The 26,101-nt window shown below is 48.6% G+C and overlaps 1 protein-coding gene, 2 long non-coding RNA genes, 1 pseudogene and 3 gene segments (V, D, J or C); 2 read left to right on the forward strand and 5 right to left on the reverse strand.

Moving 5' to 3' along the window:
* The window catches only part of LOC125148931 (immunoglobulin lambda variable 5-37-like), a 1,027,427-nt gene that overhangs the window by 501,136 nt on the left and 500,190 nt on the right, over window positions 1–26,101 (reverse strand).
* LOC125148968 (uncharacterized) overlaps window positions 1–26,101 on the forward strand; it is an 863,358-nt gene that overhangs the window by 499,972 nt on the left and 337,285 nt on the right. The window lies entirely within an intron of this gene.
* Window positions 1–26,101, reverse strand: part of LOC125148944 (immunoglobulin lambda variable 5-37-like) — a 657,272-nt gene that overhangs the window by 496,352 nt on the left and 134,819 nt on the right.
* Window positions 1–26,101, reverse strand: part of LOC125148935 (immunoglobulin lambda-1 light chain-like) — an 899,300-nt gene that overhangs the window by 476,985 nt on the left and 396,214 nt on the right. The gene's annotated exons all lie outside the window — the stretch shown is intronic.
* LOC125148936 (immunoglobulin lambda variable 5-37-like) overlaps window positions 1–26,101 on the reverse strand; it is a 647,249-nt pseudogene that overhangs the window by 468,452 nt on the left and 152,696 nt on the right.
* The window catches only part of LOC125148937 (immunoglobulin lambda-1 light chain-like), a 498,673-nt gene that overhangs the window by 464,125 nt on the left and 8,447 nt on the right, over window positions 1–26,101 (reverse strand).
* Window positions 20,753–25,587, forward strand: LOC125148993 (uncharacterized). The gene is made up of 3 exons (XR_007145771.1): window positions 20,753–20,878; window positions 22,533–22,537; window positions 25,576–25,587. It is a non-coding gene; the product is annotated as an uncharacterized LOC125148993 (long non-coding RNA).

The following is a 26,101-nucleotide window of genomic DNA, read 5'->3' on the forward strand; positions in this document are numbered from 1 at the left end:
ATGTGAGACCTCAATGATTGGAACAAAAGTGTGTGGCTGCGTTAGTCTCCTGATGGCCTCGGAAACAAATATTCTCAAAAACAGGAAAAGTTGTCATGTCTGGAACTATGTAGCCAATCCTTCCTTTGTTGGCTAGGTCAACAGTTACCTTTTGTGGAACCTCAGTAAGTTTGAAGGGGGAAAAGTCATTGTACTAATGGCATTTGTGGGCAAATACTCAAAGGCTGAATGAACCTTCATTTTTCAGAAACACAATAATATTGTCATATTACAGAGATTTACTGAGACGGTGAGCATGGAAACTACAAACAGAGATGAGAGCAAGAATCAGATGATGAGGGGATTTCCTGCCAGTCCAATTTCTGTGACTTCTCCTCCCTAGAGATGAACCCTAGAGAGTGGAAATTACTGTAAAATTTTACTTCTGTCTGAAATCCTAACATAGAGATGGGTCCAGACCTGAAGAGCCATGCGGAGAGACTGAAGGCCTGAGGGAGGCAGGAGCAGAGGGGAGAAGAGGAGCCTGTGTCAGGAGGGGGAGGGGATGAGGTGAGTCTGAAGAAGTTGTGACTCACTTTTTGTCAGATGGGTGAAAGAAAAAATTGTGTCTATGACCAAGGTGCTTATTAACATATCGAGTATAGATGTGTCGTCAGTAACACAAGAGTCACAGTTTCTGGCCTGAGATTTGTGGATGAACATGACTGTCTAGTTCACCTTGTCCAGTTGAGACAATCGTACTGTGTGATCTTAGGAACTATATAGGAGTCTTTGCGCCCTGGATCCTGACACAGAGTTTCTGAAATCCTTGTCATTTCCTAAGTGACAAGAGCACTAGAAGCATATTAATTGTAATGACATGACTCTGGGTGGGCTTCTGGATGGCTCTTGGATGGGGCTGGTGCCCAGAAAGACCAAGCCTTGATCAGAGGCTGCGAATATTCACCCCCTCATAGTTGAGACAGGGAGGGAAGACTGACAGTGCAGTTAATGTCCAATCACGTCTACCCAAATCCTCAATAAAAATGCCAAAGTACAGGGTTTGAAGAGCTTCCGGTTTGGCAAACACATCCACTCCCAGAACAGATGCACCTCAACTCCACAGGGACTGAAGCTCTGGTGCTCGAGACGCTCCCAGACCTAACACTAGGGGTCTCTTCGTTATTTGTTTACTTGACCGCTTCATCATATCTTTAATGAGCTGACAAAAGGAGTCAGTGTCTCCCTCGGTTCTGTGAGTTGATCTGGCAAATTAATGGAACTCGAGGAGGGAGTCGTGGAAACCTTCGACGTGTAGCCACGTTGGACAGAGGGTACAGGCCATCTACTAGTTGTTGTTGGCATCAAAATGAGGAGCAGCCTCCTGGTGCTGAGCCCTTCCCCTGTGGATCTGACACTATCTCCCCGCAGATAAACTAAGTGTTAAATTCAGTTAAACTGTAGGACACTCACTCTGTGTCCCAAAGAATTTCTAGATGTGGGAAAACAGATATAAAACATATAATTGATGAACATGAGTGTGTGAAGTGTTCTGTGAGTAGTAAAGGAGATATAACTAGAGGGAGAACCAGAGATTTTGGTTGCAAAATAGTTGTTCTTGTTACTTTTCTCCAGACCCGGGGGCATGTGCAGTTGGGCTCCATTCCCTGATTCGCGTGGGCTCCTGGGACACGTGTGCTGTCTCAGGCAAGAGCATCATCTGTGTGTCAGTCCTTCCTCCTCAAGGACAGCTCTCACCATAGAGGACTCTACCCTACAGGAGCCTCCACAGAAGCTTCCCAATAACAGAGGCTCAGACACAAGGTCTGTGGACCCAGGGGTTTTTGTCTCACTTTCTCCGTATCTGAGTCACTGTGAGAAGCCAAAGCTTCTCCCATTGTCATGAGCTGTAGCACAGGAAGAGTCATCTTTGTCCTCAGGCTGCAGCCCAGAGAGGAGCAGAAGCCCTGCATTGGCCGAGGCATCTTTGGACCCAGAGAAGTGCCTGGGGACTGCATTGGTGTTTATTTGAGTCTGAGTAGTAGTACAGGAGATACAGAGGAGGGCTCACTGGGTTCTGCTGGAACCAATGTATGTAATAGCTGCCAACACTGAAGCCACTGCTCAAGGTGCAGATGTCTGGCAATTGTTCCCGGAGATGCAGACAGGGAGAGCGGCTGGGTCATCACAGGCTGGGACAGGGAACCTGCAAACACAGACACCTTTTGGGAATGCGGCTAGAAATGGAAACCAAAATTCAGGATTCTGAGCAGAGGAGGAGTGATGTGGGGAGCACCTGAGTCCATAAGGCCTGTCCCTACCTGTGCAGTCAAGGATGAGTAGGAGGAGGAGCAATGTCCAGGCCATGGTGACACAACCCCTGGTCCCCACACTGGGCTGGGCCCGCCCCAGGCCTCCTTTTCTCTTTCTCCTTTTCTCCACCCTCTGCCACAGGAGGGGCTGTGCATGCAAATGAGGTCCATCCAGTGCCTGCCCAGCCCCTCCCTGAGCCCTGGTGCTGGAGCTCAGCTCACACCACACACTGGGGAGGATGGGGGTGGAACTCCTGCCCAGGGAAGCCCTGGGAGGTAGCACCTGCTGCCACACCACAAAGCCTCAAGGTCTGGTGTCCTTTGAGTGATTGGTCCTCACTGACCAGCTGTGTAGGGACCATAGGGCTGTCCCACAGCGCATCCTGTTAATCTCACATGCAAAAAGGAAAAATGAAGAAAAACATCCTGTAAGTGGTAGATCTTATTAAGAATAGATTAAATACATAATTTTTTTTAAAATTTTTTTTTAACGTTTATTTATTTTTGAGACAGAGAGAGACAGAGCATGAACGGGGGAGGGTCAGAGAGAGAGGGAGACACAGAATCTGAAACAGGCTCCAGGCTCTAAGCTGTCAGCACAGAGCCCGACGCGGGGCTCGAACTCACGGACTGCGAAATCATGACCTGAGCCGAAGTCGGCCCCTTAACCGACTGAGCCACCCAGGCGCCCCTAAATACATAATTTCTTAGAAGTTACAAAATTGCCTGTCCTAGAAATACATTGAGTGAATAGACCAATTTCAATATAAAAATGGAAAAGGTGATTATAGAAGCACTCCACAGAAATACATTAGGTACAGATGTTTTCACAAGGGACATCTAACAAAACTTCAGAATTTAGATGATTCCAACTTATTTGCTTCATATTTTTTCATAATATAACACGGTATTGAATGTATCTTACTTCTTTAAAAATGTTATAAAACTCAAAAATACACTTTCAAAATACCTTTCACAAAAAGGAAAAGAATAGAACAGTATCATGAAATATTGATACAAATATTGGGTACAAAATATTTACAAGGAGACCTCAATACCATATTTACAAATTGATACACCACCATTAAGTGTGATTTATTCCAATGATACAAACTGGGTTACATAATAAGAAAGAGTTTTATATTACACACCATATTATTACATCAAGAGATATGACCATATTGCCCCAATTGGTCTCAAAAGGGCCTTTCACTAGATTTAACACCATATCCTAATAAAACCCACATAAAAATACAAACAGATACATGTATAATATGGTAAAACACACACTCTCGCACACACGGATGATGTAGTCCTGAGGCCCACATCTTACTTCCTGCAGTAGTGAGGAGATGATTTCCACAAAGATCAAGAGCAGGTAAAGGAGATCTTCACTTCTTTTATTTTCAAATTATTCCTCAATAGCTAGAAAATGTAATTAAAAAGCCAAAATCAATGGTTATTACTTAGCATAGATGGCAAAGGACAAGTGGTCATTCTTGAATATCCAGATGGACGTCACGGCCTTAGGTTGGCCTGTGTTGCTGTAGCCATGACGGCAGAGATCTCCTCAGTGAGGACTAGTCGCTGACTGTGACTAGTGCTGGTGACACTAAGTAACAGAGACAAGATGGGTGGAACAAGGGCAGCAGAGAGAGGTCTTGTCCCACTTGACTGGGCGAAGAGCCCTGTGCAAGGTGTGGGGCAGTGACCCTGGATCTGAAGTGATTATTTCCTCCCACTCTGGCTGCATTCTACATGTCAGTCATCACATTCATGGGGCTTCTCCCCCACACCCACAATAGTACATATTGCAGAGGTTTTCAGTGCAGAAATTGGGGACCTTGGCTCAAGTGACCAGTTCACCAACAGATGGATTGTGAGTCTGATGTCACTGCACCTGCTCCTTGATGAGCTGAGGAAAGGGCAGGTCCTGTGTGATCTCAGGGACTCCTTTTGTAAAATCTGGCAAAGGCTTCCTGTTTAAAGGTTTGAAGGAGAGACTCCAGGACATGGTGGAGACCCCTCAGAGCTCTGTCCCCTGAGGTTCCATGCTGGGATTCTGCCCACAAGCTCTCTCATCCTCTGGGCAGACTCTCCTGAGAGCCCACTTCCTCCTTGGAAATACATTATAGCTCGTGGTTCTCTATCAGCCTCAAACTTACCAGATGCCATAGAGAAAAAAGACATGATCCACATTGGAATCAGTGTGGGGAAACAGCCAGATCCAGGAGGGCACAGGGCATTGGGGCTCACAGGTGGAAGCAGGTCACACATCCATGAGGGTACAGTTTGCCTCCTGCCCCTCCGGCCAGCTGAGTCGTTTCTCAGTTGTCTGGCTCAGCCCCTCCCCTCTGCAGGCCCCTGCCACACTGCTCCCCTGCTGCCCTCAGCACCATGTGCTCCAGCTGCTGTGATCCCCTCTGCCCACCAAGCAGAATGTTCATTTAGGCAGCAGTCTTAGTGACGTGACCTGAGACTGGAGTAAGAAACGGCCTTTCTAGGTCTCTTATTGGAATGATGACATTCTCACATTTGGAAATGTATCTCACTGGAAAACTATGATTTATTTCAAAATGTCCATCTATGCCCAAAATATCCCTGGAACGCACATTGTGTCTTGTGTTTGCAGATACTGCATGTGGTAAATGTAAAGACAATGAAGGGGTGTCATTGGGGCACATATGGAGATAGTGCCCAAGTTCATGTGGGGTGTGCATGGAAATTTGGGACAAAGAACTTCCATCAGAGCTGTGGTACATACGGTGGGGACTATATGGTGAGTCAAGTGGTGTCCCTGCAGAGAGCTGGAGGAGCCATGGGTCAGAGGTCAGGGCATGTGCCAAGGCCAGAAAAAGAGAGGAGGCTGGTTGTAAGTGACTCTAGTGAATATCCACTCAGAGAGTCAAACAGATGGACCAATGATCACATGAATCCAACATCTCCAAATGGAATTGGAACGGAAATTTGGAAAATAAACATACCTACACTGAAACCTGAAATGGTTTTTACTCATTGTGAATGCACGTGAATGCACATATATTCATATGCCACAATTATAATCACAACAATGCTACCCATGTGCACTTGCTAATTCTACAGGACCAGACTTTTCCCCTCACTTTATTATTCCTTATAATCCTGAGAGGTCCTTAGGAATGTCAGGGGAAACTGAGTCCTTGTCTCTTCACGGGCTCGTGACATGGTGCTCTGTGAGGTCCCGGGTGCCGGTGAGGCAGGGATCTCCGGGTTGGTGTGTCACTTCCCCACTGGCCTGAAGCACAGCTCAAGCTCCAAGACTGCTGCACCATGCTGAGAGGGGATAATGAGCTCCATCCTCAGCCCAAAGCCCAGGAATGGGCAGGATGGCAGCCCAGTGTGAAAGAGAGAGGGGTGTGGAGCAGGGTGGGGGGATCTCCCACGTGTCGTGGGTAAGGCCTGCCTTCACCTGTGCAGAGAGTGGGGAGGGTGAGTAGTAGAGGAGCCCAGGTCATGGTAGATACCCAGCTCTGTTGTGCAGATTCAGCTCCCCATAGTATATTTGTAGCTCCAGAAACTTTCATGGGAGTGGAGTGGCTGCACTCAAGTGAACCCTTGCGGTCTGTCTATCCAGATTCCCTGCCCAGGGCTTTCACATGTGGGAGCACACAGAGGAGGAGTTAATGAACTAACCCAGAGACGCAGGTGGTCTGGGTGCTGATGATCCCCAGGTCCTGGCAGGTCAGCGTCATCTAGTGAGCACACTGATGCCTGAAACCCTGGAGGCCCTGAATGGTGTCCCTGCTGGCAGGGGACAAACAGGATTGTCCCAGCCTTTCCCACATACCCTCAAATACCAAACCATCCCCCCAAAACAAATATTCCAGTGAAGAAATGGGCAAAAGACATGAATAGACACTTTTCCAAAGCCATCCCAATGGTTAAAGACACATGAAAAAAGTTTCTACATCATCCATCATCAAAAAAATACAAATTCAAACCACAATGAGATACCATCTCACACCAGTCAGAATGGCTAAAATTAACAACTCAGGCAAAAACAGATATTGGCAAGGATGTGGACAAAAAGGATCTCAAGTTGCACTGCTGGTGGGAATGCAAACTGGTGCAGTAACTCTCAGAAACAGTATGGAGATTCCTCAAAAATCTAAAAATGGAGGGGCGCCTGGGTGGCGCAGTCGGTAAAGCATCCAACTTCAGCCAGGTCACGATCTCGCAGTCCGTGAGTTCGAGCCCCGCGTCAGGCTCTGGGCTGATGGCTCAGAGCCTGGAGCCTGTTTCCAATTCTGTGTCTCCCTCTCTCTCTGCCCCTCCCCTGTTCATGCTCTGTCTCTCTCTGTCCCAAAAATAAATTAAAAACGTTGAAAAAAAAATTAAAAAAAAAATCTAAAAATGGAACTACCCATGGATGATGGGCATTGAGGAGGGCACTTGTTGGGATGAGCACTGGGTGTTGTATGCAAGCCAGTTTGATAATAAGTTATATTTTTTTAAAAAAATTGAGTGGGAAAACAGAAAAAAACTACTACCCTACAACCCAGAAATTGCACTACTAGGTTTTGTCCAAGGGATACAAGTGTGCTGTTTCAAAGGGGCACAGACACCCCAATGTTTCTAGCAGCACTTTCAACAATAGCCAAAGTATGGAAAGAGTCCAAATGTTCATCAACAGTTGAATGGAAAAAGAAGATGTGGTATATATATATACATATATATATATATATATACAATGGAGAATTACTCGGCAATCAAAGGAATGAAATCTTGCCATTTGCAACTATGGGGATGGAACTGGAGGATATTATGCTAAGTGAAATTAGCTAGTCAGAGAAAGTGAAACATCCTATGACGTCACTCATATGAGCAATTTAAGATACAAAACAGATGAACATAAGGGAAGGATAGCAAAAATAATATAAAAACAATGAGGGAGACAAAACATAAGAGACTCTTACATACAGAGAACAAACTGAGGGTTGCTAGGGGTTGTGGGGGAGGTGTGGGCTAAATGGGTAAGAGGCATTAAGGAAGACACTTGTTGGGATGAGCACTGGGTGTTATACATAGGGGATAAATCACTGGAATCTACTGCTGAAATTATTATTGGACTATATGTTAACTAATTTAGATGCAAATAGACGAATAAATAAATAATACATTAACAAAATACACAAAATACACTAACGGCCTTCAGAGATCATAGTTTCATTTGTCTACAACCTCGTTCCACATTCACAGACAGAAAATGTATACTGTGATAACACAGAGTCTCCCACACACAGAGAAATCAGTCCCACACCCAGAAAATTAGATAATGAGATGGGGGTGGGAAGGACATTTCTAACGTAGGCTAACGTGACCTAAACACCATTATTATTCAACATCTTTTGGTAAGGTTTAGGCACTGAAAGTGAATAAGAAAATCACTGGTTGGCTCTCAGCATTGATGGGAATGGACAGGGACTCATTTCAAAAGACAAAAGTTTATGATTTAGTCATATATCCTCTGGGGCTGGTGCTGCAGGGAGAGAAGAAGTCATCCCAAAGAGCGAAAAGAACAGTTGTTTCTACTGAAGACTAATAAGAGGATTACATAGGGCTGGAAACTTCTAGAAATAGGTAAATGGCCAAGGATGGAGACCCTGGCTTCCTCAGAAGTCAGGTGGGAACTGAGAACACTGGACCTACGACCCCCAGTCCATGAACTTAGAGACCTTGTGTCTCAACATGATGGGCGAGATGAGCTTTCTGTGTCCTTTGAGACCCTTTGTCTAGGAAGGGGCTGCTGTGAGTGATGTTGGGGACAGAAGGGAAGGAGGAGCCCTCACTCCCAGGTGGTGCTGCTGTGTGCACCAGGGCCCATGGTGGCAGCAGCAGGAGCATCAGAAGCAAAGTCACAGGCTGAACCTGAGCAGCTGCTGGGGCCTCGCCCTCCCAGCAGATGAGAAAGGGGTTCTGCTTTCAGTTCTCATGGGCCTGGGACTCTGTGTGAGCCCACGATGCTGTCCCAGGAGGGGCAGGGACCAGAAGCCTCCTCCTCAGCCCTCAGCCCTCAGCCCTGTGAAGATCTGGAAGCCAGAGTTGCTAGACATGGAGCCAAAGAGGGAATCAGGATCCACAATGGATCCAACTATCATAATAGATGAGGATTTAGGGGCAATTAGTGGGAGCTTTTGTTACCGGACACATAGCGGACACTCCTGATGTGTCCTGACTCAGACAGAGCTGGATTTGTGTTCCTGTTTCTGCTGTGACCTGTCATGGACCCTGTCCTGAGGGCAGCCTGCCTTTGGCACCCAGGAATGTGCTCAGTTTGAGAAAATCACACAGTATATTGATCCCAGAGACAGGCTTCAAGGAGGAATAGCAAAGAATGTGGAAAGACTTTGTAGACTTATTGCTTGTGGAGGGTCTCAGACCCTAATTTGTACAAAACAAACAAGGAAGCACATGACTTGGCCAAAAAGTCAGGCCTGCACAGGAAGTCCCATTGCTGTGGGGACAGCAGGTTTTTGTCTCACTTCCCCACAGGCCTGGAGCACTGTGTCAGCACCTTGAGTAATGTCAGCAGACAGGCAGTAATAATCAGCCTCGTCCTCCGCCTGGAGCCCAGTGATGGTCAAGGAGCCTGTGTTGCCAGACTTGGAGCCAGAAAATCTGTCAGGAACACTTGAGGGTCGTCTGTTATTAGCATAGATGAGGAGTTTAGGGGCCTTTCCTGGAAGCTTCTGGTACCAGTTCACACCAACAATACCAATGTTGTTGGCACTTCCAGCGCAGGAGATGGTGACCGTCTGGCCCAGGGCCCCAGACACTGAGGGCGGCTGAGTCAGCTCAGACTGGGCCCAGGAACCTGGAAGGGGAGAGACATAGAGAGCAGGATGCTGGGATCTAGAGACCAGAGGAGAATCCAAGGCTAACGTGTCCTCCCTGGACCACTTCCTCTGTTCCCTCATCTAGTCACCTGTGCAGTGGATGAGAAGGGTCAGGAGAAGAGGGAACCAGGCCATGGTGGAGGTCATCACCGACCCTGCCTTCTGTGGATCCACAGCTGAGCAGATCTCCTCTAATCCTTTCCTTCCCCTTTTCATCCTCTGAGAGAGGGAGGGCCCATCCATGCAAATCAGACCAGCAGCTCTCTGACACTTCACTGACCCTGGGTCAAGTCCCTCTGCCTGAGGATGTCAGGTGGGTTGGACGGGAAGGTGGTCTCTGGGGCCATGCCAGGAGAGGGGAGGTCACAGTTTGGAGTCCTGAGCAGAGGGCACAGGCATTGTCCACATACAGGTCCCAGCTGTAATCATAGCTGACCCTCAGAAGCAGGTGACGACCACCCCCTGGTGTCCAGGCCTAGACACAGCATATGTGACATGGTGAGCAGATCTCATCAGAGTTCCTGCCTTCCCACTGCTCTGTCCACCATCCCCTTCCTTCGGGACAGACCAGGTGTCCTCTGTGTGGCCTCCCATCCCGTGAGGACACACTGTGCTCTCCTCTGGCTCCACATAGTGAGTCTGTCCACAGCGCCCTTGGCTATTATTGACGGGGCAGGACTGACGTGGTGACTCTTGTACAACCACACAGATGAGGATCAGGGCCACAGAGCGATGGGTCCACATTGACACATGGCCAGTTCTGTGCAGGAGGCCGACTTCTTCCCCCTTTCCTGCTTCCTTTCTGGTCTGAGAGTTTCCTTTCCCAGAAGCTCCCTCAGCACTGAGGACACAGGGAGACCTTTTCTTCAGGTTGTGGGTAGAAGCCCACATTCGTCGTGTGCATTCCTACAGGGTTCCACACTGAAAATGTTTGTCAGCTGTCACTCTTGCCACCTCACATCACATACTGGGGACGATGGAGGTTGGCTTCACCCCTGGGGAGACCCCTGCAAGGAAGCACCTGTTGAGACAACACCCATGTCCTTGCTCAAGTGGGGACTCTGCCACACCAGAAGGGACGCAGCTGCTGAGTCTCCCTCAGGAAGTACAGGGCCCAGTCCCCAGTCCCAGGTTCCTTTTAGTGTATGGTCCTCACTGAGCCCCTGTGTAGGGACACCATGGCAGTCCCACAGCACCCCCTTCTGGCTGAAGGTTACACACCCCACTATGTTTTCACAGCCCTGAGAGCCCAGCGGGTTTCCTCACTTCTGTTTATTCACACATCATTGAGCTGAATCTTGGATAATGTGACCCTACAGTGCTGCCCATGTTCAATGTAGCATTTTTCAGTCTCCAAAAAAGCCCTAGCCCATAGGATTTGGAGGCATTTACCTCAATTAAATGGTAAGTTGCCAGTTCTTTGCAGAAGATACTCCAGACCTCATGTCCTTCCTCTGGCCTACAATTGAGAATATGTCTATCTCGTGAATATTTGAAAACTCCTGTGTGTTAAAGCAATGGATTCCAGCTACTTTCCATTAAATTGAGTATTATGTTAATCTTCTATATTTTTAGGTAATTTCCTTGGCTTACTACCTTAAGAAGAAAAGGGAATACAATGAATTTATATTTGATGAAGTTGTATTTAACAAGTGTCATTTTTTTTTGTTTTTCTTTTGTTTTTTCATGGGTTATCCTGACAGTGTCTTGTCTGAACTTTTTCATAAAACCCTAGATCCTGAATATTTTCTCCTTTTATGTTTACAGCTTTATGTTTACAGTTATTTCTATTATACTTTTAGTAATTTTTTAATAGATATAAAGTGAGTTTTAAGTATGATTCATTTCTCTCTCAGGATATCCAATTGTTCTGTGGCCATTTGTCCAAAAGTCCATCCTTTCTCCTCAGAAAGGCTTCTTCTACTTTGTAAAAGAAAAAAAGTGTTTATCCTTCATTCTGTGGGTCCGTTTCTGGGTTTTATGTTCTGTTATCTTGGCCAATGTGTCTATCCTCTATCCATACCGCCCTCACTTGCTAGGACAGGAACTGAATTACACTTTTATCCAATTTGGGAAGAACTGGCATATTTACTATAATGAGTCTTCTAATCCATGAACGGAACTTATCTTTCCTTGTTTTAGATCCACTTTGATTACATTTACCAGCATTGTCCACATTTCAGCACCTGTGGCCTATACTTGTTTTGTGAAATATGCCCCTAAATAGTTCATCGAGTGGTTTTAAGGTGTTTTTTAATTATTTTCACCTGTTTATTGCTAGTATGTATACATCTATATGATCTTTCTATGTTGATCTTTATTCTAAAATGTTTCCAAAATTATTTATGACTCTTTGAATTTATATATTTGCATACTTCATTGTAGCTTCCTTTGTAGTTTTCCTGTAGGTCATTCTCTCACCTGAAATGGGACAATTGTCTCTTGTTCTTCTTCATCTGAATGCCTCTCATTGTTTGTCTTGCCTTATGGTTCTGACAGACACATCCAGTCCTATGTGGAACAGCAGTGTTGAGATAGCACATGGTGGCCTTGCTCCCTACCCGAGGTGGGAAAGCTTTCAGTGCTTCCTCTCTGTGTGTGTTCACCGAAGGGAAGGTGTTTTATAGTTTTCTTTACCAAACTGAAGATGTACTCTTCTATATTTTGTTCTCTGAAAACTTTTATCACTCTCATTCATATACTCATTCATTCTTTTCCATGAGCACAAATAGGTCTTGAGCTGTGGAGGAAGTGGAAGAGAATTAAACCTACCTGAGAGAGTGAGGGAGACACTTTCATCGGTCTTTCTTTTTAAATTTTTTTTAATGTTTATACATATTTGAGAGACAGAGAGACGGAACACAAGTGGGGGAAGCGCAGAGAGAGAGGGAGACAGAATGGGAAGCAGGCTGCAGGCTCCGAGTTGTCAGCAGAGAGCCCGACGTGGCACTTGAACTCGGTAGCCATGAGATCATGACCTGAACCGAAGTCACATATTTAACTGACGGAGCCACCCAGGGGCCCCTCAGCTGTCACTTAATACTTTGGCTATTATCACAACTGATTTATTTCTACTTCTACTCTGGTGTCAAGGAGACAAGGCAGGAGGCCTGGTGAGACAGATACCACTCCCTCTTGTCCAATATGAGGGTGGGTGAGAGGATACTTATGACATGGAAGAAATGGCATTTTCTCTCTCCCTTTTCCTGCTGGTTTCTTCACTTCCTTAGACTCCCTGCCATCCTCACTTTCTTAAAATCCTGGGTCATCATTAGCATGATCACAATCCATTCCAAATACCCCTCGAGGTTTAGTCCCACCCGCCTCACTGACCACCCACCCCCTCAAATCCACATACTGCTCCCTCTCCAGCTGAGTCCCCCAGCTGACTGGCTGCAGGTGCACATGGCCGTGATGGCTGCTCCCGCTGTGAATGTATGAGACTCTCTTCAGGGCATCCCAAGTCAGACACTCTGTGATCCTTCATTTCTCACATTCCTCTCTGTAGTCCATTGTTAGGGCTGTCCCTGTCTACAGTGCATAGTCAGACTTCTTCAATCTCCTTGAAGTGAGAAAGTATCTTCCACCCAGACTCCACACTGGAAAATAGAAGCTAGAATGTAAGTTTCATGGCGTCACACACTAATTGTTAACAGGCTCATGTTTTGTTTTCTTATTGACAACAAAAGAAGATGTTCACTGTGGGGCATAAGCGTCGGAGTCTCCCGGGCTTACACCAAGGGGCTAACAGGGCATAAAGAAATACAACGCCATAGAATGCTCACAACTGAGTGCTGGAAGCCGAGCTTTCCAGCCTGAGTGGCAGGCCCCGGGCTGTGGACGCATTGGTGACTGCAGGGCGGCCCGCCAACAGTGAAGCTTCTTGTACTCCTGCTTTTATGTAACTTGGCCTTAAAAGTACCTGGGGTATTGTCTGTTGGGGAATTGCGCTCGGCAGGCCCCCTGGGAAAAGAACCATTAGGGAAGAAATTAAGGTTCCGCAAGAAATTGTCCGGCCTTACGGTTAGCCCTTGCCATCCCCTATGGAGACTCCTCTACTTGCAGGAAGGATAGCCTCATGCGTTTGCCAGCAAAGAGGGCCTGTAAGGAGAGACATATGGGTCTGAAAGCCTCACTCCGGCAACTAAGGAGTGTATCTCTGGGCACAGGTGACTTCAACCCCTAGGCCCACCTGGCCCCCGGAGGTATTCCAGATGGTGACTGAACCTAGTCGGTTAAGCTACAGAATGGTTCATTGGTTCCTAGGTGCATTATCTCTCTGAGAATGTCTGAGGCATGGGTTTCTAAGGCTTTCTCAGCCCCTTTCTGGCACCTCTGACCGAGGCAAATATATTGTTCTTCTGGCCTCATGTGGTTAGGGGGTTATGTCCCTATAACTGTTCCACTTGAGGTGTTAAGAAATGGAGGGCCTTTCACCAGAACAGCTAAGCAAATCCTTTGTAGATTATAGACAAACGCAGATGCATAATGGAATAATGTAAGAAATTAATCTATAATCAAAGGGTATGCGGGAAAGTTAGGGCAAAATCACCATGTTGTTTCTTAAAGGTTGTTTACACATAGGAACATTTTCAAAATTATGTAATGTTAGAAAAACATAGTTGACGTATGCTACAAGGAAATCACTAGCATATATAATTCCACATTTACTGCAATAAATCGGCCAGTTCAACACACTGCTGTTGTCTGTGTCCATTTTTATTTTTGGTTTCTATTTTTTTAATTTTAGTTTTGTTTTATTTTCACTTTTTCGCCAAGGCCGTTCATCCTTCGGGAACCCCTGGATCTCCTGGAGCTGCACTCCGGCAACTGAGTTCGGGCAAACCAGATTGGCACCCCAAGACTAGGGGGATGTAAAGGCATCCCAAGAATAGGGAGCTGCAAAGGCACCCCAGAATAGAAAGGGGTTGCAGAGCCCCCAGAATAGAGAGGGAGGGGAAAAGGCCTAAAATAAGAACAGGCACAAAGGCTCCCCATACAAAGGTATATGAGGTAAGCCAGATTAGGCATTCAGGGCAGAAGCACTCTCCAACTTAGCACTATAGCAGAAAAGCTGCTTTCACTGGAGGAAAGGACCAAGTTAGATAAACAGGTAAATTGAGCTACAGACCGCTGCACTGCAGGCAAAGCAGCCCAGAGCAGAGATGGTTAACAAAAGAAAAGGTGCCTTGTTAACCCTGAGGTTGTTCCCCCTGTCTGCCTTAGCCCCTAGGCTGGCTCCTTGCTGACAGCAGACAGGTGGACTTGGGAATTGAAATCACAAACCAGGAGATCATGACTTGAGCTGAGGTCAGACATTTAACTGACTAAGCCGCCCAGGGCTGCTTGTTAGCACCATGTTTTTAAATTTTTTTTTTATTTATTTTTGGGACAGAGAGAGACAGAGCATGAATGGGAGAGGGGCAGAGAGAGAGGGAGACACAGAATCGGAAACAGGCTCCAGGCTCCGAGCCATCAGCCCAGAGCCTGACGCGGGGCTCGAACTCACGGACCGCGAGATTGTGACCTGGCTGAAGTCGGACGCTTAACTGACTGAGCCACCCAGGCGCCCCAGCACCATGTTTTTAAACTAAATACCTGAGCCATCTGAAAGCAGAACTGAAGGGGTCCAGGTGGGAAAAAAGTCTCTGTATATAGAGAGGAGACAGCTTTCCTGCCCCAAGAGCACTCATTTGGGCCCCCCAGCTATTTTCTGTGGTCTGTGCCCTGCAGGTTCTACTTGCCCAGCACCCATACTGAGCACTTTCCTGGGAGGAAAAGAAAACAGAAATGCAACAAGGTCAGGAGTTCAGGGTTTGAGGGGACCAAAGGGGATGCCAACCTACCAGTCTCCACCAGTCCAGGAAATAGCCTGAGTGCTTCAGAGACAATGACCAGAGGAAAAGCCCCAGTGCAGGAACAAAAGTAAACTTTGACCTAAAGCACATGCTTGAGTTGTTTTTGCAGGATTGAAAACTTGCCCCACAGGTTAATGAGGTTAAAAAGGTCACCAGCGGGACCCCACTGACACCCCTTCTTTTTCACAGGAAGTTCATCTATTTCAGAGGCAAACAGCAGAAAGAGCCTGGGAGCCTAGACCAGTTTTATCTCCTGCAACAGCTCCACCAGTGCAGATGGACCAGGGAGTGTCCTCCAGGGACCTCTGCCTCTTTATAACGTTAAGCCTCTGCCCTAGGAGGAGGACAAGCTTCATTGACCTACCACATGATGGGCACACAAGCTCCTGTGCTCCAGATTCCTGCACAACCTCAGACCCAGTCTTGCATAAGATGACAAAACTCCCTTTTCTGGGTATCCATCCTAACCCCGAATGACAGGAACCCACTCGCCTCCACTCAGGGAGACACAGCTTTGATAATTCTTGTCCCTGATCCCCTTATCTGTGGCAAATAAAGTTTCCTTTGTGTGACAGCATCTGCTGAAGCCTCTGCCTGTACCTCACCAAGGAGTGAACTCAAAGGAGCTCCAACACTTCTAAGTAATATATTTCATCCCTTAACTTGGAAACCTGCCTTCTTCTCTCTACTCTCTACCTGTGGTTTTAGTGACATTTAAGTCTCTTAATAAGAAATTTCAGACAAATATTAAGTAACAGTTTTCTTAAAATTATCTTTGTCTGCTCATTTTCACCTTTTATATCAAAGTAAGTTAGAAAAAAATGAAATAATTTTAAGGGTATCTGTTGTTAAGGGAGGTCTCCTTTTATTGTTATTAGTTTAGACTTAACAATATTTTTCATGAAAAATTCTGGGTAGCTGAAGTAATATCCACATGAGACTTATTATGTATCAACTTCTCCAACCTGGAAGTGAAAATCAATGATAAATGAACACAAAACCAGCCCAGAATCCCTCGTGGCCTGGCTCCCAGGCTCACACCACAAATCATGAGTGTCAGTGGAAAGAGAAGTCAGTTCCCGAAAAGGCTGGGGTGACAGAAGGGGAAAGCTAGCCGTGGGTCTGAACCACCATCACTCGAAAAAGCCCCTGAGAGTGAAGACACAGGACAGCAAGTGGAGAGACCCAAGCCCTGACCCCAGGACGGGCATCCAGGGCGAGCAATAGTGAAACGGGAGGTCTCAGATGCAGTGCTGTGGGCAGATGGGAGAGAAAAAGAAGTCAGGAGGGACGCTCTGGAAACATCTAAGGAAAAAGAGGGGGAGGAGACATGTAGTCTGCCGGGCATGAGGGAATCGGAAAAAGAGAAAGGCCACAGAGCCCACCTCCCCAACACAAGGAAAGGAAAAAGGTATGAGACAAAAACTTGAAATATGGACCGTAACACATAATATTATTCTTCATAATAATAAACAACACCGGCTAAACTACTGAATAAAATTGCGGTATGCAGAAATCTACAAAATAAAAAATGACAATGTGGGAAAATAGCCATCGGAAAATAAACTTTTTAAAAAAGAATCTGTGATTACACACCATCATGGAAAATAATTATGTTATTTTGACAGCCTCTATTAAAATTGCAGCCACCTAGATAGATCCGTGTGTCCTCTGCACAAGATGAACCTGTCTCTAGAGGAAACGATGAAACGTTCCCTGTATTTAAATATGGTGCCCCTCACCTTTTGGGATGAGCACTGGGTGTTGTATGGAAACCAATTTGACAATAAATTTCATATATTGAAAAAATAAATAAATAAATAAATATGGTGCCCGGGATGTTCCTACAACAATGCACACGCTGATGCCACTGAAAGGTGCGCTTCCGGGGGCACGTGGTGTGATTCGGCACCTGTGAAATGTGCACAACAGGAAAATCACTGCACACAGAAAGGAATTTTCGGCTCCAAAGGGCTGATGCCGGGGTGCCATGGACTCACTGCTCGGGGGTCAGGGGTTTTTCTGCAGGTGATGGAAATGTTGTCAAGTTGATCCTGATGATGTTTGCCAAACTTAGGAAACATACTACAGACCACTGAATCGTACCATTTAAATGACTGCACTTTATGCCTGTAAATTATCTTAAGAGATTTGTCTTATTTTTAGAAGAAAACAACAGGAGGGGAAGCTACTGTCACTGACTCTTCATAGTTGTTCTGTGCTCAGAGAGTCAGACCCTCAGACCTTCCGGGGTGTCCACGGTCTCCCTGTTTATTTGTCACTGGCAGTGACCATGGGAAACTGGGGCACGTTGCTGTATCATTTGCCCACAGGCTTAGAACACTGTGTCAGTAATGACCAGCCTTGTCCTCAGGCCGCAGGCCCGAGATGATCAGAGAGGCCCTGTTCTCGAGAACCCAGCTGGGATCCCAGAGGGCCTAGTGCTTCTGAGCATCTCAGCTTTGGGGACACGGTGGAGAATCTGTGGGTACCAGCCCACATAATACGACCCAACATTGTTGCTGATTCCCGTGCAGCTGAGGGTGACCTTCTAGCCCACAGACCCTGATAAAGAGGCTTCTTGTGTCAACACAGACAGTGCCCAGGACCCAGCAACACAACAGTGGAGACACAGGTCAGTATCAGGTTATTACCCACAGTGTGTTCTCAAAATGGGGGAAACAAGCAACTTAGGGGTCCCCAGAAGCAATTCTTCTGCTTTCCACAACCAGTAACCTGAGCAGAGAGCAAGGAAGGTGAGGAGGGGAGGGGTCCAGGCCAGGGTGGAGACACTCCAGGCTGTGCCTCTGAGCCCTCAAGGGAGAGACCTGCACAAAGCCTCTCTTATCCTCTCCCTTCCTGGAAGAGAGAGAGGAAGCCTTCATGCAAATCTCTCCCTACCCTGGGACTGAATGTGGTGACAGCTGAGTGTGGGGTGGGTGGGACTAGGGAAACTCCTCTAGGCACAATTTTGTAGAGGGCACAAGGCAGGGCTCCAGGCCTGGGTTCTCAGCTGGGACCCCTCCCCACACAGACACCACTCAGGCACAGGCCTACAGCGCCTCCTGCTGTCTCAGTGTCCAGCCACACCCATGACTGGAAGGGACATCCTGGAGCTGTGAGAGAGAGACCAGGACACTAAGGACTTCAGTCAGCCTGGCATACTGTCTACCCACACAGGGCCAGATCTTCTCCTCCCTCAGGGCTTCTTCCTGTGCTGCAGGTGCCACCACACCTCAGTCCTTGCTGCAGACACAGGGCCTCCTCAGCATGAATCACCCTGGGCTCCTCCCACTACTTAGAGACTTGTGTTGTTGGGGCCAAGACTCATGGACCGCTGGGGGATGATGTTTCCGCCCAGTGAGTCAAGATTGGAGAGCATGCATACCCCTCAACAGCCTTTTTCAGGAGCCCTGATTGGACAGCCCAGTTTTCTCATCTCACTTCCCATTCTGGCGGGCCAGTCCCCATTACCCTCTGCACTGAACTGGATGAGGTAGATCAATGACAGTGCATGGCTATAGATTACGTGAGTATATTCTATCTCTCTATCATCTATCAAACTTTGCATTTTCTACATTACCTATAATTGGCATGGTATCGGTCCCAAACAGACACATATATCAGTGGTACAGATTCAAAAGGCCAGAAATAGGGTGGCTCAGTCGGTTGGGTGTCAGACTCTTGATTTCAGTTCGGGTCATGATCTCCACTTCTGTGATTGAGCCCTGAGCCGGGTTCTGAGCCTCCTTGGGATTCTCTGTCCCTCTCTCTCTGCTCCTTCCTCTCTCTCTCTCTTAAAATAAATAAATAAAGCTAAAAGTACCCAAATAATATAAATAAAAAGACCAGAAATAAGTGCAAGTTCCGCTTGACAAGCACAGAGAATGTAGACTGTAAATGAGGCCTTTCCTCAGACTCTGGAGGAGAGCACACATGGATTTTGCAGGGAATTCAGAGAAGAATAAGCATGAATCATACAGCAGATGCCTCATAGGAGGTCCTCAGTTCTCACGGATGTTCCCTGACACACTTTGGGAAGAAATCTGGAGTTTCTGGACCCCCTGCAGCGGGCACACGGATCCCCGCGCCATGGGCTGCAGCATGCACCCACATGGTCATTCTGGGGTAAGAAGCACAGCCTAACGAACGCTCCCACCTGGGTCCGGCCACATCTGCAAAGAGCCCCATGGGAGCTGCCCTCTGCCCTCTGCTGCTTCCTGCATTGGCATGGGTTCCTGGGGCCTGGCTCCTCTGCCATTCCAGATTACCCATTCCCCTGTTGGGTGCTCGGGATGTTGAAAAAGCTCTGGAAATGGATAGTTGTGGTGGTTATAAAACACTGTGAGTATACTCAGTATCTGAATTGCTCAATACAGAGTGATAAAATAATAAATCTTGTTATGTTTATTTTCATCACTATAAATTAACAGTTCAGAATCAATATTTATGTAAGACGCTGGACTTATACAAATATCCTTCTTGTCCTGGTATGTGTTACCCTATTCTAACTCATCGACATCAGTAAAACTGTACAGTAATTTTTAACATTATATTTCCTGTAGATTCCACATATAAATGAGATTATATAGCATTTGTCTTTCTCTGTAGGGCTGATTTCTCCTAGGGTAACATCTGGCAGGTTCATCCATGTTGTCACAAATGGAAGAACTTCCTTCTGGAAAGACACAGGGCTGGACTTCTTTGTGCACAGATAGGGGACATCCTGCCCTGTCGCTCCACAGCCTCCCTGCTTCTTGGATCACTGATGAGCCCTGATGTCACAGGAGAAGAGAGGAGGACAGAGTCAGGGCCTGGGAGTTCAGGAAATCAGCCACAGGGGTACCCAAAGTCCCTGATGGTGTCCGCTTTGGTAAACTCACATCTGTGGGATCTACTTCCCACCTTCCCAAGAGCAGACCCAGCATTTTGTAGCAATGAAGGAGCGCTGCATGTTACCTTCACAAGCACTCCTGAGAGTTTTGCTGACACCTAAAGTTTCTCCCCTGGCTAACCCCCCTCCCCTGACGTCACAATTTAAGGGCCAAGTGGCTAGCCTGGTTGCCCAGCCAGCTCTGTGCCCGCTATTTCTTCTCTTCTGAGTCTTCCTTGGGCACCAATTTATTTAGTACATCTTACCTGGAACACACAGCTATTCAGCCAGCTCTGAGCACAGGAACCTGGAGGGAAGGGAGCCTCTGCCCCAACCCCTGGAGGAACAGACTCCACATTCTGGTGGACTGTCCACCTGCTGCGATGGTCCAGACTCTGATCAGAAAACTAAGACAGTGGATGTGCCTTTGTAAAGAGAAAAAGGGCCAGCTCAACACTCTGAGTTTTACACTTTAACCACCAGACAAAATGTCGGCATTGTCGTGGGTTTCTTTGTTGCCTGTTTGTTTGTTGGCTTGTTTGTTTTCCTGACAGTACAAAGAGGTTGAATAGGACACTGGGAGGAAGGGTATTGTGACCTAGAAGCTACTTCCAAAGACAGTCAGTGTGCATTCAAGTTATTTTCAACTGGAAGAGTCAGAGTGCAAGGATCTGAGCAGGCTGAGATATTTGTCCCACTTCCCCATGAGTTCGTGTCACTGTGACCAGCACTACTGTGCCAGATTGCACAGTAATAGCCTCGTCCTCAGGCTGCAGCCCAGAGATGAGCAGAAGCCCTGCATTGGCCGAGGCATCTTTGGACCCAGAGAAGCGGCTGGGGACCCCAGGGCCTTGGTGCTTATCTGAGTCTGAGTAGTAGTACAGGAGATACCGGGGAGGGCTTCCTGGATTCTGTTGGTACCAGTATATGTTATAGCCTCCAACATTGATGTCCCTGCTCAGGGTGCAGGTGAGTCTGGCTGTGGCTCCCAGAGATGCAGAGAGGGAGGCTGGCTGAGTCACAACAGGCTGGGACAGGGAACCTGCAAACAGAGACACAGCAGAGGGAAGACAAGGGACAGGGTACATGAGATTAGGGAGCTGAGCCACAGGGATTTGACTCTGGCTGCGGGCCCACCCTGGTGCCCTGGATCCTGTCCCTACCTGTGCAGTGACAGAGGAGCAGGAGGAGGATGGGGATCCAGGTCATGGTGACACACAGAGACGCCCTTCTTAGGCCACAGAGCTGGGGCTGGATTGCCCCTGGCCTGTCTTATCCCCTGTCCACAGGGTCACAGAGGAGGGGCTGCTCATGCAAATTAGACCCACCCCTCCCTCTTCTGCATGTGCACACACAGGGTCTGTGGCCCTTGGACTGGAGACTTCCTGACGCACTGCGTTCCCCCTGGGTGGGCCTGGAGGCAGCAGCTGTGGGGACCACACACAGGCCAGGGTCCAGGGACTCCTCCAGGTCCTGACCAGACACACCTGCCCTGGCCCCACTGTGCGCAAGGGGCCCAGTCCTTGCTTTCTGTCAGTGGAAGACTGCCCAGCTGGATGCCCCTGTCCTGCAGAAAGCCCCAGACACAGTGTCACAGTGCCCCCTGCTGGTCTCTGGGTGAACCTCTCCTTTCCCACAGCTGGCTTCCCTGATGCCTGGGTTTCCAAAACCTGAGAATGACCCTCCTGGGAAAGAGGTCCTGCTGTGCAAGAATTTGTTCTGTTCTCAGTATAAGAGGGGTTTATATCCTTTTTCTAAAATCGTTTATTTATATTGTGGGTTTAATCTTCCAGGTAGGAAAGGTCAACATGATGCCCAATGAAACCCTTTGAGGGGTCTCTACTTAGGCACTCAGAACCATAATACTCATAAAATTACCAAAAGACAGAGCTTCTAAGGCAAAAGGATTTGGGGCTGACCACTCTCTGCAATGGGAACAGCTACAGTCCCTGCAATTTGTGTCCAGATGTTGTGTATAGAGCAATCATTCATTCAACAACCCGTGACGAGATGAATGAATTTCTAGTACCCCAGGCCACCTGGACCCCGAAGATTCTGTCAAAGCTATCTCATCTGAGAGATGGAGAGGAGGAGAAGGGACAGGCTTTGTCCTTGAGATCACAGCCCCTGTGGCTCTGGTTTGGGACACAAGACTTTCCTTCAGAGTGCAGCCTGGATAAAGGTACCACTGCAGTGCCTGAAGGAGTGACAGCCCACCCCTGACAGCACAGGGGGTTTGTGTCTGTTGTCCCCATGAGGCTGAGCTCCGTGAGAGCAGCACTGAGGCTATGTCACAATATCATTGTCCTGACCAAGCGCTGAGTGGAGCCCGGAGATGGTTGAGGGATGAGCTGTCCACAGGGATAGAGACTCTCCTGGAGATTCCTGACCATCAGCCTCAGCCCAGGAGAGCAGGTGTTCAGGGCAGAGCACGTCAGTGAAGACTATGATTTATCGCAAAAGGGCCACCTCTGTCAACTGTATCCCTGGAGCTGCAACTGTGTCTCCTGTTGTCAGACACTGCATGTCGTACCTGGAAGGACACACGGGGTGCCCCAAGGACATGCAGACGGGGATACTGCCCAGGTGCATGTGCAGTGTGCACGGGAATCGGGACAAAGAGGTCTGAGCACAGCTGTGGTATGTAAGGTGGGATCTGTAAGGTGACCCAACCGATGTCCCTGCAGAAGGGGGATAGCCCTGGGTCAGAGGTCAGAACATGTGCCAAGGCCCAAGAAACAGGGGAGGGTGGGGGCTGGTGACCCTGGTGAACATGTATCCTGGAGGGAAGAGAGATGGACCAGCTGAACACATGAATTCAGCATCTCCAAATGGAAGAGAAAGACCTGGAAAAATAAGTACCGATTTACTTAAACCTGAAATCTGTGTTTCCCCTTTGGGAAAGCACGTGAATGTACATATTGTCACAAAGGCCAAATAGATTCGTAATGATACTTCCCATGCACTTGCTAATTCTGCAGATGCAACCTTTTATCCTCACATTATTATGTCTTCTAATCCTGAGTGGTCCACAGGATTGTCAGCGGAAACCCAGCTCTTGTCTCTTCTGGGGCCAGTGACATGGTCTTCAGGTGATGGGTGAGGCCTGGGAGGTCAGGGTTGGGGTGTCGCTTCCCAACTGGCCTGAGGTACTGTGCAACTCCAAGGCTGCTTTTCCATGCTGAGCAGAAATAAACAGCCTCCCCCTCAGCCTGAAGACCAGGGATGTTCAGGGAAGCCAGGCTGCTTGCCCTGCATCCAGAAAATCTGTGGAGACCCCAGAGGGCTAGATGTTTGTTCTTCCATTGAAATGAAGTTTGAGGACATGCCCCAGGTGTTGCTGAAGCCAAGCTTCTGCCTCATTGCCAGCAATGTTACTGTGTCCAGTATAAGAGAACTTGGCCATCATTCTAGGACCTTGATCACTGCGGGGGCCGAGTCAGCCCTGCCTGGCTCACAGACACTCTAAAGGGACCCAGAGGAGTTTGAGCAGGGCAGGAGTCCACTGTGAATGAGAGTGAGGGTTTGGAGCAGAGCTGGCGATCTCCCACCCACCTTGGGTGAGTCTGGCTCTCAGCTGTGTGGGGAGGGAGGGAGGTGAGGAGGAGAGGGGCCCAGGTCATGATGGACACGCAGACTCTGACCTCTAAAGCTCTGTTATGGAGACTGGGCTCCTGAAAGTCTCCTTTTATCCAGAAATTCCCATGTGGGTGGAGTTGCTGCACTCAGGTACACCCTTGCTGTATGTCTGTCCAGCTCCCGTGCCCTGGGATTTCACAGGTGGAATGAGCCAGAGGAAGAAGAGAGGAGCTAACCTAAGGGCACAGGCAGCCTGGGTGGTGATGAGCCCCAGGTCCTATCAGGTGAGTATCATCTAGGGAGCACACTGGTGGCTGGTCCCCTGGTGGCTCTGACTTCTGTCTCTGATTGCTGGCCAAAACCACATGGATTATTCCATTCATTCCACATACCTTCACACCCCAAAAACATCCTGTCCTCTGTGACAAAACTGGCACCCCAGTTAGAGGCCCGTGGTTGTCTGGACCCTCGTTACTGAGCTGCTCCTGATGGCTGTTAGGTGCTGGGTCCACAGCTCTGGGCTCACCCGTGTCGTTCATACACGTGCCCACAGCACCCCTTTTTGCTGCATTACAGGTTACAAAGCATGTGAAAGGCAATGTGAGTATCGTGCCTGGGGGAAGGGAAGGCCCTCTTGACTCCTGCCACTTCCATGGCCCCCTCCTCAATATTGGGGGAGATCCCTCACCTCAGGGCCCATCACTAGGCTGCAACCTTCTCACCCCCTCCCCCCCCCACCACTCCATTCCCTACAGCAGCCTCCCCAGATCCTGACCCTCCCTCATGGATTTACATGAGTGGAGGACAGGGTGACCAGAGACCTGGCCCCTGAGGAATGATGTGTCCTGTGGCTGGCACAGCAGGTAGACAGAAGCCTGGACCGGCCACATCCCACGGCTTGGGAAGGCTGGGGCGCTCCTCCTCCCTCTGACCCCACTTTACTGAGCAAGGTCAGACCCCCGGGCCTCCCCTGGATTCGTCTTCTGTCTACTGTTTGTGGGAGTGGGGGAGTCCATCAACAAGGACCACAGGGGAAGGGATTGGAAAGAGGCAGCTCTGCCTTGTCAGAAAGACAGAGGTGGCTCCTTGGGACCCACCTCTCAGCACAGCTCTTCCAGCAGGACCCGAGCCTGGACCCCTGACCTGAGGAGGAGGGGTCTGATGGGGACACAGTCAACAGCCTCTGCCTGGTCTTCTCCTCACGCTCCCCTCTGGCTCCTTGATCATCTATGCAGCACTGAGACATCATCCCAGCACGTCAGATTCAGGGGTTTCCTGTCAACCCCTCCAATGTTCCAGGTCCACCTCACTGCCTCACCCTTGTTCACTCTCCAGAAACATCTTATGTATTGCTATTCATACTTCTTTGTCCTCTTTCTCTCCCAGGACATTTTCAGCAACATGAGGACGTAGATTGTCCCTAGTGCACTCACGCCGAGCCTAAGCCCAAGGGTCATGCCTGGCACATACTTGGTGTTCACCACAGGGTGTGCAGGGATGGATCTCTGTACAGTCGTCTATCCTGATCAGGAACACATGAAATCTGCCTGCTTCTGACCCAACGGGGACTCAATTCAGGACAGCCTGCCCCCAGGTGTGCAGTAAATCCTGCCCAACGGAAGAAAATCAGACAATGTTTTGCAGAGTAGGGCTGGGTTTACGGGCACACTTTGAGAGAACAAGGACGCTTTTTCTAGAAAAAATTCCCTAGCCTTGCTCTAAGACTCTACTTTTAGAAGAAATGAAGAAAGAAGCAGCTGTGTTGGCCAAGGGGTGTGAGCTTCACAGGAAGTCCATTGCTGAGGGGACAGCAGGTTTGGGTCTCCCTTCCCCACAGGCCTGGAGCAGTGTGTGAGCTTTGAGACTGTGGTCCCTCACTGAGCAGTAATAATCAGCCTCATCCCCAGGCTAGAGCCTAGAGATGCTCAGGGAGGCCACGTTCCCTGACCTGGAGCCTGAGAGTCTGGACGGGACCCCCGCAGGCCGAGCACTGCTACCATAGATGACAACGTTGGGGACACTGCGTGGGAGCTGCTGGTACCAGGACACATCTCCAGCCCCAACATTGCTGCTGCTTCTGGTGCAGGAGGTGGTAACAGTCTTATTCACATGCTAGGACACTGCAGATGGCTGAGTCACCACTGACTGGGTCCAGGACCCTGCAAGTCAGAAGAGAGACACGGGGTGAGAGAGAGGGGTCAGTGGAAAGGGCCCATACATGGTTCCACAGTCCTCTCGTCTCCAGCCCCGATCCCAGCCTCCAGCCACCTGTGCAGTGAGCCAGCAGTGTGAGCAGGAGAGGAGCCCAGGCCATGGTGGAGACCCCTGTTCAGCAGTGTGTCCTCAATGTCCCTCAGACAGGCTCCCAGAGTCTCTCTTATTGCCTCCAGCAGCCCAAGGGGAGGGAGAGACCCTTCATGCAAACCAGCCCCCTCCCCCTGGCTGGCCAGCCCCAGCCTGAACCCTGAACCTGACCCTTGTCTGGAAATCTCACCCCAGGAGGGGATGGAGCGAAAGCTGTGGGGCCTGACCTGGGGCTCCCCAAGGGACTGTGAGCACCCAGAGGCTAAGCCACAGCGAGAACCAGAGCCAGGTGGATTGATTTCTTAATTTCTCTTTCTGAGG

Source organism: Prionailurus viverrinus, chromosome D3 (assembly GCF_022837055.1).
Source record: "Prionailurus viverrinus isolate Anna chromosome D3, UM_Priviv_1.0, whole genome shotgun sequence".
NCBI lineage: Eukaryota > Metazoa > Chordata > Mammalia > Carnivora > Felidae > Prionailurus > Prionailurus viverrinus.